At 38.2% G+C, this 16,403-nt stretch overlaps 1 protein-coding gene across 1 annotated transcript in view; it reads right to left on the reverse strand.

Annotated features, from left to right (window-relative positions):
* LOC108678171 (leucine-rich repeat neuronal protein 4) overlaps window positions 1-16,403 on the reverse strand; it is a 133,542-nt gene that overhangs the window by 14,189 nt on the left and 102,950 nt on the right. Inside the window, exon 3 of the mRNA XM_018166527.2 lies at window positions 14,553-14,642. The gene's annotated coding sequence lies outside the window, so the exon portion shown is untranslated. The remainder of the gene's footprint in view (window positions 1-14,552; window positions 14,643-16,403) is intronic.

A 16,403-nucleotide genomic window follows, 5' to 3' on the forward strand; every position in this document is an offset into this window, starting at 1 on the left:
AATATGTGCTGCTTAATGTGTTTTAACGTGCAAAATATGTGCTGCATAATGCGTTTTAACGTGCAAAATATGTGCTACTCAATGAATTTTTATGAGAAGAATTTGTGTTGCTGCAGGCGTAATTTGCTCGCAAAAAAGGATTCGCTACAAAGAGGAATGAATTGCCGCAATAAGTTCCGGATGAGGAGTAGCTGAAGAACAAAATTAGGTGTCGACCTAAAAGAAACTGAACAGAGAAGAAGGATTCTGCTTGAAATAAAGGGCAAGCGAACTGCCGCTCGCATGAAAAAAACAGTAAAAGAAAATTCAAGCCATTGTTTCAATGAGCTTATTACAAACTTTTGATAAAGGTATTCATAATTTGCTTGCAGAGTAAAGTAGCTGAGTCAAAAATTTGAAAGCTGAAAAAATAAACGAACAATTTGCTAAACTAAATTTCTAGTTGTTGTTAATTTGCATAATAGACGAGCTTGCAACGTCCAAAAGAGCCAGCACGTCATTGTTTATCGATTCTGAGACTTATTTGTTACGGGTCACGATCCTGCATGGCCTTGCGAGAACTTCAAAGCAAATGCGCCGTCAACATTGTTGTCTTGCGCAATTTTAAGAGCCACACGTAATAAACTAAATTGAAACTCACACCGCTTATAAGATGAAATCTGAATTGAAAGAGGGAAGTCACACATTTAAATATATGCCGCAACTTTCTAGTTATCAAAAAATTATGATTCAATAGTATTACCTTTTGAAATTACATTAATTATATTCTGAAAGAACGTTGCTTTGATTGAATTTCTAAATAGCGTTTATTACTTGAGAAGGAAAAATGAAATTTATTGATTATTATCATGGAAAAACTGAGTCCTATAGAGCTACATTAACGTAATAAAATCTTAAAAGGTTTCCACGCAATTTATCTAAGCAGGAGCAATTCGGCATGTTCAGATCTGCATGGTTTGATTTTGTGTCCCATTACAATGATCCACATATTGAGGCAGTTACGTATACGTGTAATAACAACATAAACTTCAGTTCATACATGTATTCCATAAAATACTTGAATAGACCAATGTGACTATAGTGAGACCAATGGCATAGGAAGTGAGTATTTAAATACAAATAATTGAGGTTTGTACATTACCTTATCTGCGTTATTGGTTACATTTGAGCTCACAGGCACCAGTCACTCGAATTGAGATGACATTGCAACAAGAAAAGTGATTAGTCATAAAAAATTAGACGCAATCAAAGATAACCGCAAGCTTATCGGGAAAACTTTACACATTTGATTAACCAAGTTGAGGTTTCGTTCGCTCACTATAAAGCAGTCTTTTCGCATTCAAAGGTTCGTCAAAATATCATATTTAACAACGTGAATTGTAGCATCCAACACCATCAATTCAAGCAAACATTTAAAACGTCCTCGATACTAAATAATTTGAAGTTACTACATTTCCAATTTTTTAAGTAAAATATTTTCATTTATTTTCAACAGACATCGCCCAACTGACTGAATAACTATTTTAACGAACAAATGTTGCAGTCCCTAATGTCTGGTTCAGTTCTTGGCACTCTGAGAGCAGCGGAAGACACACTTTTATAAGACGCGTATCAGCAGAATGGCCGGCTACACCGAGGTTATCAGCGCGCGGGGTAAGAATGAATCTTAAGTACACACTTTACGGCCCATTTCCACGACTGTCATCTAAAGCAAGAATTAAAGAACTTTTCGAACGCTCTCCAAAATTCAAGTCAAGATTTTTGAACGCCTCAAATGTAGGAAATTCAGTATCAACCATATCTCTATACACGAGGCAAGAGATGAATGCATAATTCATAATGAACTTCAAAACAATTTCGCTATCAACAACATACTTTAACTCGATTATTTTAGAAGCGATAAAAATTGAACGACATCAAGCTTCAGAAAACATTCCAGTTTCTACTATATCTCAGACGTTGTTTATTTTCAATCTCTATAAGTTGAAGAGTTTAGCATTTTTTGTGAGGTGTGTTCGGCGGGCGTCAATAAAACACTGCAGAGAAGTCATGAAATGATAACCCGAGTCCATGCAGCCGCTCAGAGGACAATGCCAACTGCCTTATGAAGCATAGGGTTACTTTAAACAATTTATTTTATGGTGATCGTCTCATATAGGATAGCCACAAACGCCACGCAAAGAGCACAAAGAAGCGACACATTCTCGCGGAAGAACAAGAAGCTTTCCCCCCTTGCGATGACAGCGAGATGAGCGCCGCCATGTGTTCTGTATAATACAGAGGGCGGGTCGCGGGTATTTGGCTTTTTGGCTTTACTGAGAAGTGCAGCGGTAGACTCGGTGACCGAGCATTGTATGGTCCTATTTAACAGGACCAGGAGTGTGCATTATGAGGGCAGGTTGACGGGTTGCACAATGCACAGCCAACGTTGTCGAATTTTAAGTGAAGCGTGAAATAACTCGAGTTTACAATAGAAATTTGCTATGACTATTATTGAACGGTACTGTATTGTCGTTAGTCAGTTTTGTAACTATTTAATTAAATAGAAAAAATATTTTGAATTCATCAATTAATAATTAATATGATACCTGATCTTTCAAGCAATAGAATTAAGTGTGTTTAACTCATAATTACGATAAAATTCGACACAGGGCCATCAATATTATTTGCAAAAAAAGTAAAACCTGGAGTGAAAGCATCTGGAGCTTCAGACAATCAATTAAGTTCATCCACAGAGTTATTTATTTGAGTACGGGTCATTGCAACCATCAAACGTCGTCAATCACAACAACATAAATGACCACTAAAGCGCAGGCAGAGCTATTTCCGCAAACCAATAAGGAAATGTAGCGAGAGTATTTATCTTCCTCAGATGCTAGAGACCAGAACATGTGGACTCGAATCTTTAGCTGATCATTTGGCGTACTTCGCAGACGCAGCGCAGATGGCCAAGAAACAAGTTATGTGCTTCACAAGTCTCGACCTGAAAGTCATTAATAAGAATACGGCGAGACAGAGGCGAGATAAAGCTTCCTTCTATGTCTCTTTAATTAATTACTTGAAAACATCGGACAGATTTATGTCCGGGATAAAACCAAGCAAAAACATCATATAATCAGGAGCAGCTAGCGTCTGTCCGATCACTAACAATAGCCACTGATGGATCCAACACAACTCTTCGCATTAACATATACTCATTTAAAAATATATTTTAATGTATTTTAATTATTGGCTTTATTGGCGATTCACAGGCTACCATCAATATCATCAGCGATTCATATCATCAGCGATTCACAGGCTATATTTTTTAACTAAGCACTGCCCAGCGTTTGCGCTGTGGACTCCCGTTTTGCAGTTAAGTTGGTAGCAAGCAGGAGCACGCGAGCTCACCTTAATTGTGAGCTCATTTACACGGAGAAAGTTGGTTGTGTTGGTAGCAAGCAGGAGCACACCTTAATTGTGAGCTCATTTACACTGAGAAAGTTGGCTGTGTTGGTAGCAAGCAGGAGCACACCTTAATTGTGAGCTCATTTACACTGAGAAAGTTGGCAGTGTTGGTAGCAAGCAGGAGCACATGAGCTCACCTTAATTGGAGAGCTCGTCTGCACCGGGAAAATAGGTTGTGTTCTTCGTTGGTTATGTGACGCGCGAATGAGCAGCATTGGTCAATCTGACACCAGTTGCCTCTTTCGCACGTAGTTTCTTAATTAGAAGAGGGGAGTTTGTGAGACTTCGGAGGTGCCAAACACGAACAAGAAAATATCTTTAGGCCGTTCCATACTTTGTTTTGACATCTTTTCTTGTCACGGATACAACAGAGAAAAGAACGCGTGCGAAAACAGCATTTGAGTAGTTGAGTTTACTAATTTTTAATTATGTTATGTTTAATATTTAATTTAATGAGGTTTACTAATTACTAATTTAATTAGAGAAACTATCGTCAAGAAATTTATACGTTTATTACGTACTACTTCTGAGATGCAGTTGCTATGAAAATTATCTTGGCCAAAATATTGGCATTTTGTAATAAGTATACAAATGTAATTAGATTCTTAATACAATTTTGCATTCTCCGTAGGTACTATGATGCCATTATAAACTAAGCTGAAAAAAACTACTTGGGACGAAAAAGCAACACATATTATATCATTATTTTAATGTAAAACAATTAACTCACATGAATAAACAAGACATAAACATTTTCCCAGATGTAAAAACTTCATAAAATTAACTTTTTTAAGTTTTCGTTCATAACTTTAAATTTCCTAAAATGGTTTAAAAGAGCAATTACGTGTCAGAACAGAATAACAACCTTTGTGGTGTAGTAAAACCTTTAGTAGTTTGAACATAATAACAATATTTTGTGATGTTTGAGAAGATTTGTGCCCGATTAGTTCTTCACTCCCTAAATGATATAAATGGAGACCGCCGAGGGCACGCCCATGAGCCATATAAGCGTTTGACTGTCCCTAGATCAGATGTAAATACTGCATGGCGTGATTAGCGACACATCAAATGCGTTAAATGAGCTGCTCTCTGAAGGGTGAAACCCTATACACTGCACCAGTGGCCCCTATAGAGCCAGCGGCTATATAGATCATTGGAGATCCCAAACAAGTTTTCAGGTGAACTTTACGCGTTATTATTGTCATAAGAGCGAATTTTATCAAAGTATGAGCAATTCTGCCCGATGTTTTACTAGGTAATTATTTGGGAGCGCTGCGCAATAACTTCTCGAACAAATTGATCCCGGGATGTGTGTTTTTAATGTCGCTTCCTGCATGTCCTTCACCTATGTTCCTCCTCTGTATTTTTTAGACATTCGATAGTTATAATTAACCACTTGCACACAAAAACTTTCGAATCTTTTCTTTTTAAACAATATTCCATTCACTATATGCAAAACCAATATTGATAGATATTGACAAAGCAGGATTCATTGATTACTTCAATGAAAATGTAATGGAAGTGTATAAGGAAAAAATAATTTTTTTAAATATTCTGTTTTTGGCGACAACTCGGGGAAGGTTACGGCAAAAATGCGAAATCTGCGAAGAACGTCCGGTGACTGAACACGTGGGGGATTTATCTCCCTACTGGGAGTCAGGACAGGAAGACTGTCTACCAGCTATTAACCACCCATAATACAGCTTCAGGTTTTAATAGTAATACGCGCTACCGGCTCAGAGATAGTCGATACGGAGTCGACTTGGTCATATCCTCAGGGCACGGCGACAAAAACTGCGAGTCTGACGATCCGAGCATTTTTGTTGCCCTCCATCCTCGATCGCTCGACCGAACACGACGACTAAAAAAATGTTTTGATGATTGGTTTCCGCTCACGAAATGATTGCGAGCGAGTTGGTCTCGACACTAAGAAGAACATACACACCTCGGTCAAGCCACTCACATGCCATATGTTGTAATGGGTGCGTGGGGCTAAAACTACATCCGTGCCGTGTATAAGATTAGTCGTATCAGTTTTATCCATACGAAAGCCTCAGATGAGCTGCAGACTAAAATAGAGGTTCAAGTCATGCAACAACTAAAGGAAATGAAACTTCTCGTTTCTAACTATACACAAGGAAGTAGAATTTTTCAGGTGTACATTGAAACTACTTGCACGATAAGAGAATTGTACGACTCAATGCAACAGAGGCAATGAGGCGTTATCTTGATGATCCGACCTTTAAGAATAATTTGGTGATAATATCTTGTCCAAGTGATTAACCACCATTATAAATGATGTTCACGAACGACTCGTAGTTTCTCAAGATGTCATAATCAAATATTAGGAACTCTGGCTTTCATTTAAATATGGTGTGCGGTCATGAAAAATTGTGTGATTGGTGTATTTTTTATATGACACGTGGATCAATAAATTACCCGATAATTTCGTCCAATAAATAAAAAAAATAAATAAAAAATTACATTCGCAAAGCAATGTAAATGACGTTCTTGTCACGAGTTATTTGTAGGAAAAATTTCTTCACTTGGCGTTCAAGAACGTGTGTACAATCTGTATGTAGTAAAATTATCAGGGAACTTGAAAATAAATATGATAAATAAAATAATAAATGATGGACTAAATTTCGAATTAAAATTAGATGAATTAAATTTTGAATTTGTCCCGCAACTGCGGGACTTATTTGATAGGAGCTACAGCGAAATGAGGCCGACTCTGTACGTTCGAGGTTTAGGTTGACGCAATGTCAAGGCAAAATCACGTATATATAGCGGTGATTTCAATATATGACACAACATCGTAATACAGGCTATGCTAACAATGAATAAAAATTCACTCAAAACGTCCAAAATACTTTAGGTTTTCAATCTGATTACACTTTTCCAGTTGAAATTTCTACTTATTAGGTAGGTATCACTAAACTGTAAGACATTAATCATTTTGTATATGCACCGGCGCCAAACTTTTCCAAGGCCAGCAACATACAGTATCGTACGGAATCAACTCTGGAGCACATAAGGGCGTCCTAACGGATCATAAGTCTTTAACATAATTAGGTCTGAACCAGCATGAGCTTCAACATGGTATTATGATGAAATGGTTTGATCTCTAGGTGGAGCATAGTACAACGGACACATTTAAGGCCTTAACTGCCTCCGACATAGACGAGGAGAACGTCAATACTTGAGAGTCGGTCAGATCCGTGACGTTTTTATTCAGAGTTCAAGATGAAAAGCTTTTTCTGAGCACGCCCAGCTCTAGGAGGTTGCTTGCATCGCGTATTATGACGCACTAAAGAATATACAATTAAGAGAGACATACAAATGTAAATAAGGCCTCTTAGGGCAGCCACAGCTACTCCAGTGCCGCACTCGAGCGAGCTAAGGATCTTTTGTCTCGTTTAGACCAACTCCAAGAATTTGCATATTAACAAAAGCTCGGCTGGACCCACATTATTAGAGCCATGGGTCACTCGGGGCCTTCAATATATTCTTTTTCTCGGAGCCGGGCTATTTGAGCTCAATAAGCGTCTAAAATGTTATCCTTTTAGGGCATTTATGAAGGCCGGTCTTGAGAAGATTTCGGCAAGAGGATCACTTCAAACGACGCAGCGGGCCAAGTCAGCGAGCAGAGAACATGTCCGCGGACGCAGTGAAAACGGCGCTGAACCTGCGCTGTCTTGCAAGCGCTGTGCTCATGCTTACGACTTACGTGACCTCAGGGCGACAGCATTTATAATTGGATGCTCGCGAGCCACGGAGCAAGAAAGAGCACTTCCCTCGGATCCCAGTCACCGGGATTGTCAGTTTACTTTTTTAAATATAAGAAATATTGGTAATTTTTAAATTTACATCCTGAAATCGCGAAGAAAACATTTTTGTAATACGAAGAAATAATCCACAATTCGTTTACCGGACGACTGATTTCAAGCAATAATTAATTTAAAGTAGCTGAGCAGTTATTTTAAATTGCGATGTGCTTGAAATTGTGGTATGCGAGTTCGCAGGATATTCAATAATAGCTTTTTGCTCAGACGTGATTCACCATTCAATTGATATTTTCGGGACGTGGATTCCATCGGCAGTTGCTACATCTTTATTATTTATTAAGTTATTCTTGCAAGTAATAAAACGCTAAGGTTCTTGAAGCTGCGATGCAAAAAAACACAGAGTAACTATATAATAGAACAGCAATTTAAACGAATAATTATCATTCAATAAATCATCTTCATTCGAACAGCGGCGTTCACGAAATAGCTGAAAATCTGGTAGCAGGACAACTTCATTATTTGACTAAAACTGAGAAGTAACTAGAAAAATACAGCATTCCATGCACGAAAGTTTTTAATTCTGACATTATTAAATATACTTGAATATTGCCCGCGACTCATTCATTCATGATGACACAGTTCTGTTTGGCACACTCTGTTGACTGAACTTGAATGAAATTAGTGAGTCCACCAGTTTTTAATTTAAATTGATGGTACTAATTTATTAACAAAACGAGGTACAACGTTCATCAATTCTAGGCAATTTGCAAGTCCACTTGTTTGGCCGCATTGATTGCATAAATACATGAACGCTACATAACAAATGGCATACTTTATATTGTTCGCACGGTATAAGGGAGCTGCAAGGAGCCCTAACAAAGGCGCATCTAAAGGCTTGGAATAAATTGTGAGTTTGCAAGATGGCCCTCCTGGTGGTCGCAATAACCAAGCGCCGGCCCACCAGGCACCAACTCAGCAATTAGTCTTGCATCGAGAACTTTAATAGAGTTCACTACCGCTCATTGAACAGATATTGCGAGCGCGCTAAGCCTGTTACGTTCTGCTGACTCTTCTATAGAGCGCCAGCGTGAACGTCCAGCCGCACCTTTTGTGCACGCAAGGCCTAATGCGCGGCATCGGTATAACATTATCAGCCCTGCACTTGATGCCTGAATATGTCGGTATGTCAGTTACAAACATATCAAAAACATCGGAAATCATAGAGAATTTGTGATTTTATTAGGGCAAAATTGATAAAAGGGAGAAAATAATATAGTCTTAGACAGAACATGGTAAGAAACATAACTAGACTAACGTAAATATTGTGTGCATGGAACATTAGTTGGTAGTTAATTGACATCAATAAAAGGCGTAGTTGAATACACGAAAAATATTTGAATCGTAACAAGCACAACAAATAAATTCATTTCGTACAGCCGAGAGAGTAGAAGATGAAGTTTATCGCCTCTAAGCCTTCAAGAAGTCGTAAAAAATACGAACATCGTCCAGAAAGTCAAATCGCCGCAGCTCGTTTCAACTGGGATAGGATTTTCTGCATGAAGCGTCAGCGCGACAGCGATGGAGTTCGGTGTTATTTCCGCGATGCGATCTTAACAGAAGTATTAATCTTATAGAAGGCAGCTCTAATCAGTCACGGTGCTGAGAACACTGCGCTACAGTGACTTGCTTTTCTCGCGTCTTCTGTACGAGAAAAGAGACCAACCGCCAGGATCGCTCCTCCGTACAGGCCATGAGGTGCCAGACGACCGTCGCAACGGTTCGGTACAACACCAGCGTCTCACCGCAATGGCACTACAATTAATGCGACACAGCGCACTGACCGCATGCATTTCAGGGTCCGTCTAAATGGAACTATGATTGGATTTGAGGACGTAAACCGTCCAAACACCTCATGATGTCCACGGATTGACACTTTTTTGTGAAGTGAACGTGAATTGAAAAATGCACGGCAAGGCAGCGGGAGAAGTTCACATGCACATCAGATTTGAACTCACATGAGAAGATCGTGTCGCTGAAGACAACGACTTGCTGAGGCTTTGATTCTTTGCATTGAAAATGAAACAAAATCAACATTTTTGAAGCTTTTGGTTCGCTGTAAAAAAAGTCTTATTGCTAGTTCTTGCAGTTGAAGTGAATAAGGGAACTGAATGAGATAAAAGATGTTATTTCATTTCAGATCCTTTGTTTGCAAGCGAATAGCGGCATGCGGTGATGTTTATCAGCATGGGATATTATATTTATTATTGTTGTTCTCTTAGCTAATAACAAACATTTATAAGTCAATCACTTTAGAAAAAGTCACCGTTTTATTTTTTGTTTAAAATGAAATTAATTCATGATAGTTAATTTACTGAACATGTACATTTTTTATGCAATACTTTTCCCGCGGCTGCTACTGAATTTAACCCTCTAGTCTTAATCACAGAAATGTCCTCTGTTGAAATTCGTATATGCACTGCATTAATTTTGTCTTCTTACTCACTATCCATAGTCATGTCCGTACAATTTTCCAGTAAAAGAAATTAGGCATTTCAGGACTACAGAACTTATTTAGCCTACGTTGAGTCTTTGACAACGATGATTCGATTGTCTCACACCTCTCCTCACAAGGAACGATCTCCATACGCTTTCTTCACGACCAGAAGTGAATATTCAGTACTACAGATGCGAGCGCTTCGTTGGGCGACAGCGATGCAATGTCTTCATCTTGCAACTTATATGCTGTTTAAATTTTGACGTTCATCTTCTATTTTATTTAGTTTCAAAACGATGGCATCTTTTTCGAATTAGAACATGTGACCAAGAGACCAAATTCGGCCGATTCGAGCCAATCTATAGAAAAACTGATCTTTAACCTGCTTTAGGATATCATATATCCATCCAGGTACTATGATAGGGAATCTTATGTAGAATATGCATATTCAGAGACGCTCGTCATGATTTATTGATGCAATGCGCTATCGCTCATTCCTAATTGAAAAGAAAAGTATCTTTCAATTTATAAATATATTTATATTTTTTTCTTCCCTCTATTTCTTTTCTTCACAAGGAGTTATCACGCCAATTAGCTAATCTTTATTCGCTCAATGACTAATTAGATTAGATTAGATCGTTATGATGTCCTATGTAAAGATTTGATCAACTTTATGGAAGTGTAAGATGATCGTAAATACGAATATTGAACATTTGTGAAGTATAGCGCCGTATAATCGCAATAAAACCAATCACGATTGTTAACCACATTGAAGAGGAGCGCTGCCGTCACATGTATCAGTGAAATATATACCTGGATATATTTACAGATGGGTAATTATAGCTGGTTATATACAATGCACTCTAACACCTCAAGTCAGTCAACGACCTCAAATTATTTACTCATCATTGCTATTACTAGAATGGCGTTGATGCTCGATTTCGCTGTGATGTGCCTTTAGTTGAATAACAGAGCGGCGCGCCCGTCATCCGAGGTCAAACTAAATAGAGCATATGAATGTCAAAGCGCAATAATTTGCCAACGAAAAATTCTGGAAATTATAAATTTCAAATTTTCAAGGAAACACCACCTTTTGTGGGTGGAATTTTTTTTTTAACTTCCTACAGTGGAGTGGTCAGGATGCATGATGTTGTTAAAATCCCGAAAACCTACTCTATAAAATAGAATGAAGTATTCAGATCAGTAATACGAGGAAATCGACTAATGTAAAATCATGTAGGGAAGAACAGAAAAAATCCGCAAAGGCAAATAACAACGTACTCTTTTTACTTTTACTCTTTGTGCACAAAGAGTAAATACCAGAGTTTCGCTACGAAATGAAAAGCAGCAGAGAGAAGAGAGTTTGTGTTGAGCGAGTTATCTGGTTGTGGAAGACTTGTGGTATCGGTCTGGCTATGGAAGCTCAGTAAATTGAGTGTGACGTCTGTAGCAGCCGTTACAGCGGCAGCAACATGGCTTTGGATGGAGAGATAAGCCCTCCTCCTCAGCCACTCGACAACCAATAAAATCGCTCTGCCGGCAATACGTTCCTATTCCTTCTGATAATTAGCGTTGAAAAAGCCTCTGGCGACTGCCTGAATTCTATTAGTTAGATATATAAGTCGTTTATAGTTTTAACGCGGCACACGACTTCTTAAAATATAGTTTTGAAAACCATGAAAGAAATATCGTCAAATGAGCCTATATTTAAGTTTTAGATTTGTTAAAATTAAAATGCAAAAATTTCAGTCAATTACCACGCCGCAATATTGGATTCAGCAAAGCTAATAATAATCATCATCCACCTAAATTCTCGGTTTGAATATTCATCTGCACACACAACGGACGAGAAATTTTTAAGATTTACTGGTCAACATTTATTAGTATTTTAAGACACTAGTCAACATTTATTATCATTCAAGGGAAAAAATCCTAATGAATAGCAAGGCAAATTTTGCAACTGTGTTGCATCAAGCTGTCGCAGCTGAGGTTGTTCGATGAGTTTTGTGATAAAATGACCAACAAGATGCGCAAGCTGCTTCATAACTTAATTGCGGCGATTGATTTTTGAGAAAACTTTCAGGATTTCCGCTAAAAAGTTGGATCTATGCAAAGACGGATCATTAGCTTTGAATATTCATTAATACTGATAACTTAACATATTATTTGAAGGTTTAACCGCCTTTGACCGATAAAGATCTTTAGAGGAGAAAAACTAAAATCTGCATATGAAAACTCAACCAGCGTTTACATGAATGTGAGCTAAACATATTTGTTCATTTTCTTATCAATGAGTGAGTGTCAAGTTCTATCATTTATTCAATCTTTAAATTTGCACTAAATTAGATATGAGAAATTAAATCTGCATGTTTAATGAAGCATGACAGGATAACCTTGCATAGGGAAGGCTGAAGCCCGCTCGCCAATAGTAAAAGATATTATTCTTCATAACCAGAATGTTAAATTCAAATAAATAAATTGAAGAATTTGTCATGGGGATTATTAACACATTTCAGGATAATAATCAGCAGTTTTAGGAACAGTTTGCCATTCTTTACCACGGAACTCAATGTCGTGATGCCTCTCAATAAGTCCCGGATTAAGAACTGGAGACGCGTTGTTAAGAAATATTTTATTCGTCGAAATCAACGATAAATTTTGATTTGTCTGAATACATGATGGTCTGTACATTTTTCTTTTAATTTAAGCGAATGTATGTACATTTATGAAGACTGAAATTCTTCAAATAACATTCAGAAAAAATGAGGTGACTATTCTGTCAAGCAATTATTCGCTTTTTGGAACCAACAGAGATTAAGTATTTTAATGTAGTTTTTTAACTCTCTATGACCGTAATTTAACTACGGGAAAATAGCACTTATTTCTCCAGTGTCATGTAAACATTTCATGGCACGGCATGCAAAAGTTCCATCCAGTTCACAATTCCTCACATAATGTCAATTAACATCTTTGAACTGAATGCATCAATGGGTAATGTGGCACTATAGATTTGTTTGTGCACAATTAAGAGAATTACCACTGTAATTATTAAAATTTACTTCATTTGACGGATTAAAGTTTTATTTTTCACTACACAAAGCTAGTTTGGTAAGCATCTCAGCAGTGCTCATTGCGCTGCTAAATCAAGGGTCCGAAGTACAGCGTGTTCGATAGGCGGAACACTCAAGCGATGCTCGCATTATCCGCAACATTTGGCGGCCAATTTTATTTGTAAGCTGAACGACGCTGCGCCCAAAAGCCTGCAATGTCCAGATAAACTCTTGGACGTTAAGCATAGATTCGCCAGACGGAAATTCAAGGTGGTTATCTGCTCATAAAGTGTCCTTGTATCGTCTGCATCTGCTTCTCATCAGGGCATTTCGATAATTCCTGCTAAGGCAAGTGTGCAAATAATTAGACTCCAGTATATATTTTACAGTCTGCAAGTTTCTCCTCAATTTTAAGTAACTATGATCGACATTTTGCCAGGACATTAACAACACATTGGAGCCCAGCGACATTAGTGGGACATAAAAGATGAAGGAGTTCAAACGAATTTGTAATCAAAAACTCTCGACTCGCTACAGTCCCTATTTCCTGCTTCTCTAAATCTATGGATCTGAACTACACGCATGCAATGTATTGATCATCAATGTGCGCCTCGCAGATCTTAATACATGAGCGCTAGTAACAATAGATATTCTGATAAAATTCAGAAAGAAGCCTTTGACTCAAGTAACTGCCTAGAATGGAAAATATATTCATCCCTGAGCACGATAACTGCAGGACTCGATAAAGCAAGACCAAGCTGTCGGCTCGGCCGCGGTCCTATATGATGCAGGCCGCAGCTCGGCACGATTAGCTCATTTGGCGAGAGGGCTGTGGCGGTTGCTGATAGCGCTCGAGCCGCACCGTTTGTGCTATCATTTGTAGCGATCAAAGGTCCAAAACGCTGGTCATGCCGCCGCCACTTGCAGCTATCGACGCTTTGGACCCGAACCTCGAAGCGAAGCTCATAAGCTCAAAACTTATACAAATTAGCTTCATTAAAAGCCAGACCTGAAGCGCCAAAGGAGACACAGTGATGAATGACAGAGGCCGAAGGTAATTACATGCGAACCGCGGTCACCCAAAGGCTCGGTACTTGCAAGTCGCGCAGAGACCGCGTGCTCCAACACAGACACATGAACATCGTGGGCCATTGCCTCCATAAATTGATCGCTTTTTGCGCAGGTAAGAAACCTTAATGAGGCCATAACTTTCCGATCATTTCGACGTCTCGCAAAGAAAAGAACAGAGCTCGAAAAACATAACAAAAAGCTTGTTAAGTGCATGAATGACGAATAAGAAGTTGAACGATCACGCGTTTGCCTTATAACGACTCCTTTATTGTACTCCGGTGATAGCAGAAGCTACATCTTCGAATACAACATCAGAAAAAACACTTAAGCCTTATTAACGCGCTTTTTAAAATCTTCAACATACCAAAAGCATACAAAAGGTAAGTAACTAACAGAGCACATTTCTTCAAAGCCAAGGTATCTTTTCTTCTCCATCTTTGAGTCTTAGTCACTTGAATTAGCTACAAAATAACAGCTCACAAGCGTTCGTGCTCGAATAAGCTTCCTGTTTGCAAGGAAATCCAGGTGAAATAAATTAGGCGACTGCATGATGTTTAGAATCAAGGAAAAGAACCTCGGATTTTGTTGGATATATGTTTTAAATCAGCAATAATAAGAAATCGTTATACTTATCAATAATTAGTCATAATGTTTATATTTTACACATAATTAGCCACGTGCGCAACGAGGGATGACACTCACCAATGAGAGCAGATGCTATCCAGTCTTTCATCCAGCAGTGGCTAACATCGAGGCTGGTTCTTGCCGGCTGGTCATGATTTGCTTCGAAATCTGCAAGGAGGAACAATGAAAGTCAACTTCTTTGCTTGTAAAAAATTTTGAAGAAATGTTTAACTGAAAACAGCACTGAATTAACATGAATCTAGATTTGGCCAAACTTCACCATTAATTTTTATAAGCTAGACAGTGCCAATTAATAATCACAAATAAAATCGAAATTGAAACTGTTTTACAGATATACAAAAACCTTTTTCTATCATTATTCCAATAGAAAAAAAAAGGCTGGCTGGTAGCAATGTGCACAAAACCACACTCTTTTTCAGCAGCAAATAGAATCAGCAACGATGAGTTTTATATCAAAACACTCAGAAAAAATACGGCAATTATTTTTTGCAGAAAATTGTATACCTTGCCGATATGTCAAAAGCGTCTTGGAAAATATATTTTTCTGATCGTTCACTCGCCAAAGCCGTGTAATTAAATACAGTTCTATAGAAGTCTGCGTTGAAAGGTTCAAGAAAACAATTGCCATGGGGTCGATATTAGAGGTTAACAATAACAATTACCGTCGCCTTGGTTACAACGAGATTCGACAAACAAGAAGTCGTAATTAAAATCAATTACGCTCTATAGAAGTTATTTACACAGCCACCCCAAGCTGCCGATGTCGCTGCCGCGATCACTAGCTGCAGGCTTCGTCTAGAAACTCTCCATAAATCGTACACAAGCCAGACCATTAATTATAGAGCTGCACGCTCAGTCAAAGCTCATCCTATACATACGTTTATTAAAGTGCAAATTTCCAATCATTCCATACACAGCGAATAACTACAACACAGGTCATTATTTATGCATTAACGATTGCTTCAGCATAACGGCTAGTGAGTGATGCAGCTGTGGAGATTCGTTCTCAGAGTTGGGGTGAAGATATGAAACAAATGAAAGTTACTTTTCGAAATTAAATATAAGAATCGATTAACATCTGGCAGGGAGAAGCAAGGTAACATAAGTGCGCCGATGCATGAGCACGGCATTGCTCGACGAGTATTGTAGGTAGTTTGAAAAATTATTGTCCACACCACTTGGATATTTGATGCGTGCACTAAACATTTTAAAACTATTTTCGTATTGTTTCACTCTGAATTGGCCCAACAACTATCTGGTTTCGTTGCTAGAACTTGCATACGGTCGCTCATGTATGACTTAAAATGAATTAACAGAAAATCATACCATTAGTAAAGTGTATGTATATATAGGATGATACGAAATTATTATCATAATTCTATCCGCAGAGTACTAATGTTGACATACGAGTAATGTCAGGAACGTTCTTACTGTGGTCGAAGCGAAGAGAAACTCCAGGAGCGGATAAATCTTTTCCAGGAGCGAGAAGTTTTCTAATGTAATATGTATCTACGGGAAGGAAAGTTATAAGTCGTTGGCAGTTTTTGAAAATAAAACTAGAGTTATTCAGAAGATTCACCCTAAATTCCGTTGAAAGGCCTGGACTTTAGCACGTATATTATCTGAGAAGAGAGCCTTTCAAAAGGCGTCTTGGAAACTAACTAATAACATAGGTGTAGGTAATTTTAGAAAATAATACTTGTTGCGTTTGATAGAAACTGATGCGAGCTATAACATGCATTGTTGAAATAGAAACTGTTAAAGGCGCATCGGCATTTTGATGCGCCAAAAGCGGTGATGAGAAAACACCTCAGTTTACGGGTTTTAATCACCTCACGACACTTCAATCGCAATTGACAGAACGCGAGTGCCGTTGGTTTACAAGGAAATAAGATAGTTATGGTCATC

This window comes from Hyalella azteca, unplaced genomic scaffold (assembly GCF_000764305.2).
Source record: "Hyalella azteca isolate HAZT.00-mixed unplaced genomic scaffold, Hazt_2.0.2 contig7276, whole genome shotgun sequence".
NCBI classification, from domain to species: domain Eukaryota; kingdom Metazoa; phylum Arthropoda; class Malacostraca; order Amphipoda; family Hyalellidae; genus Hyalella; species Hyalella azteca.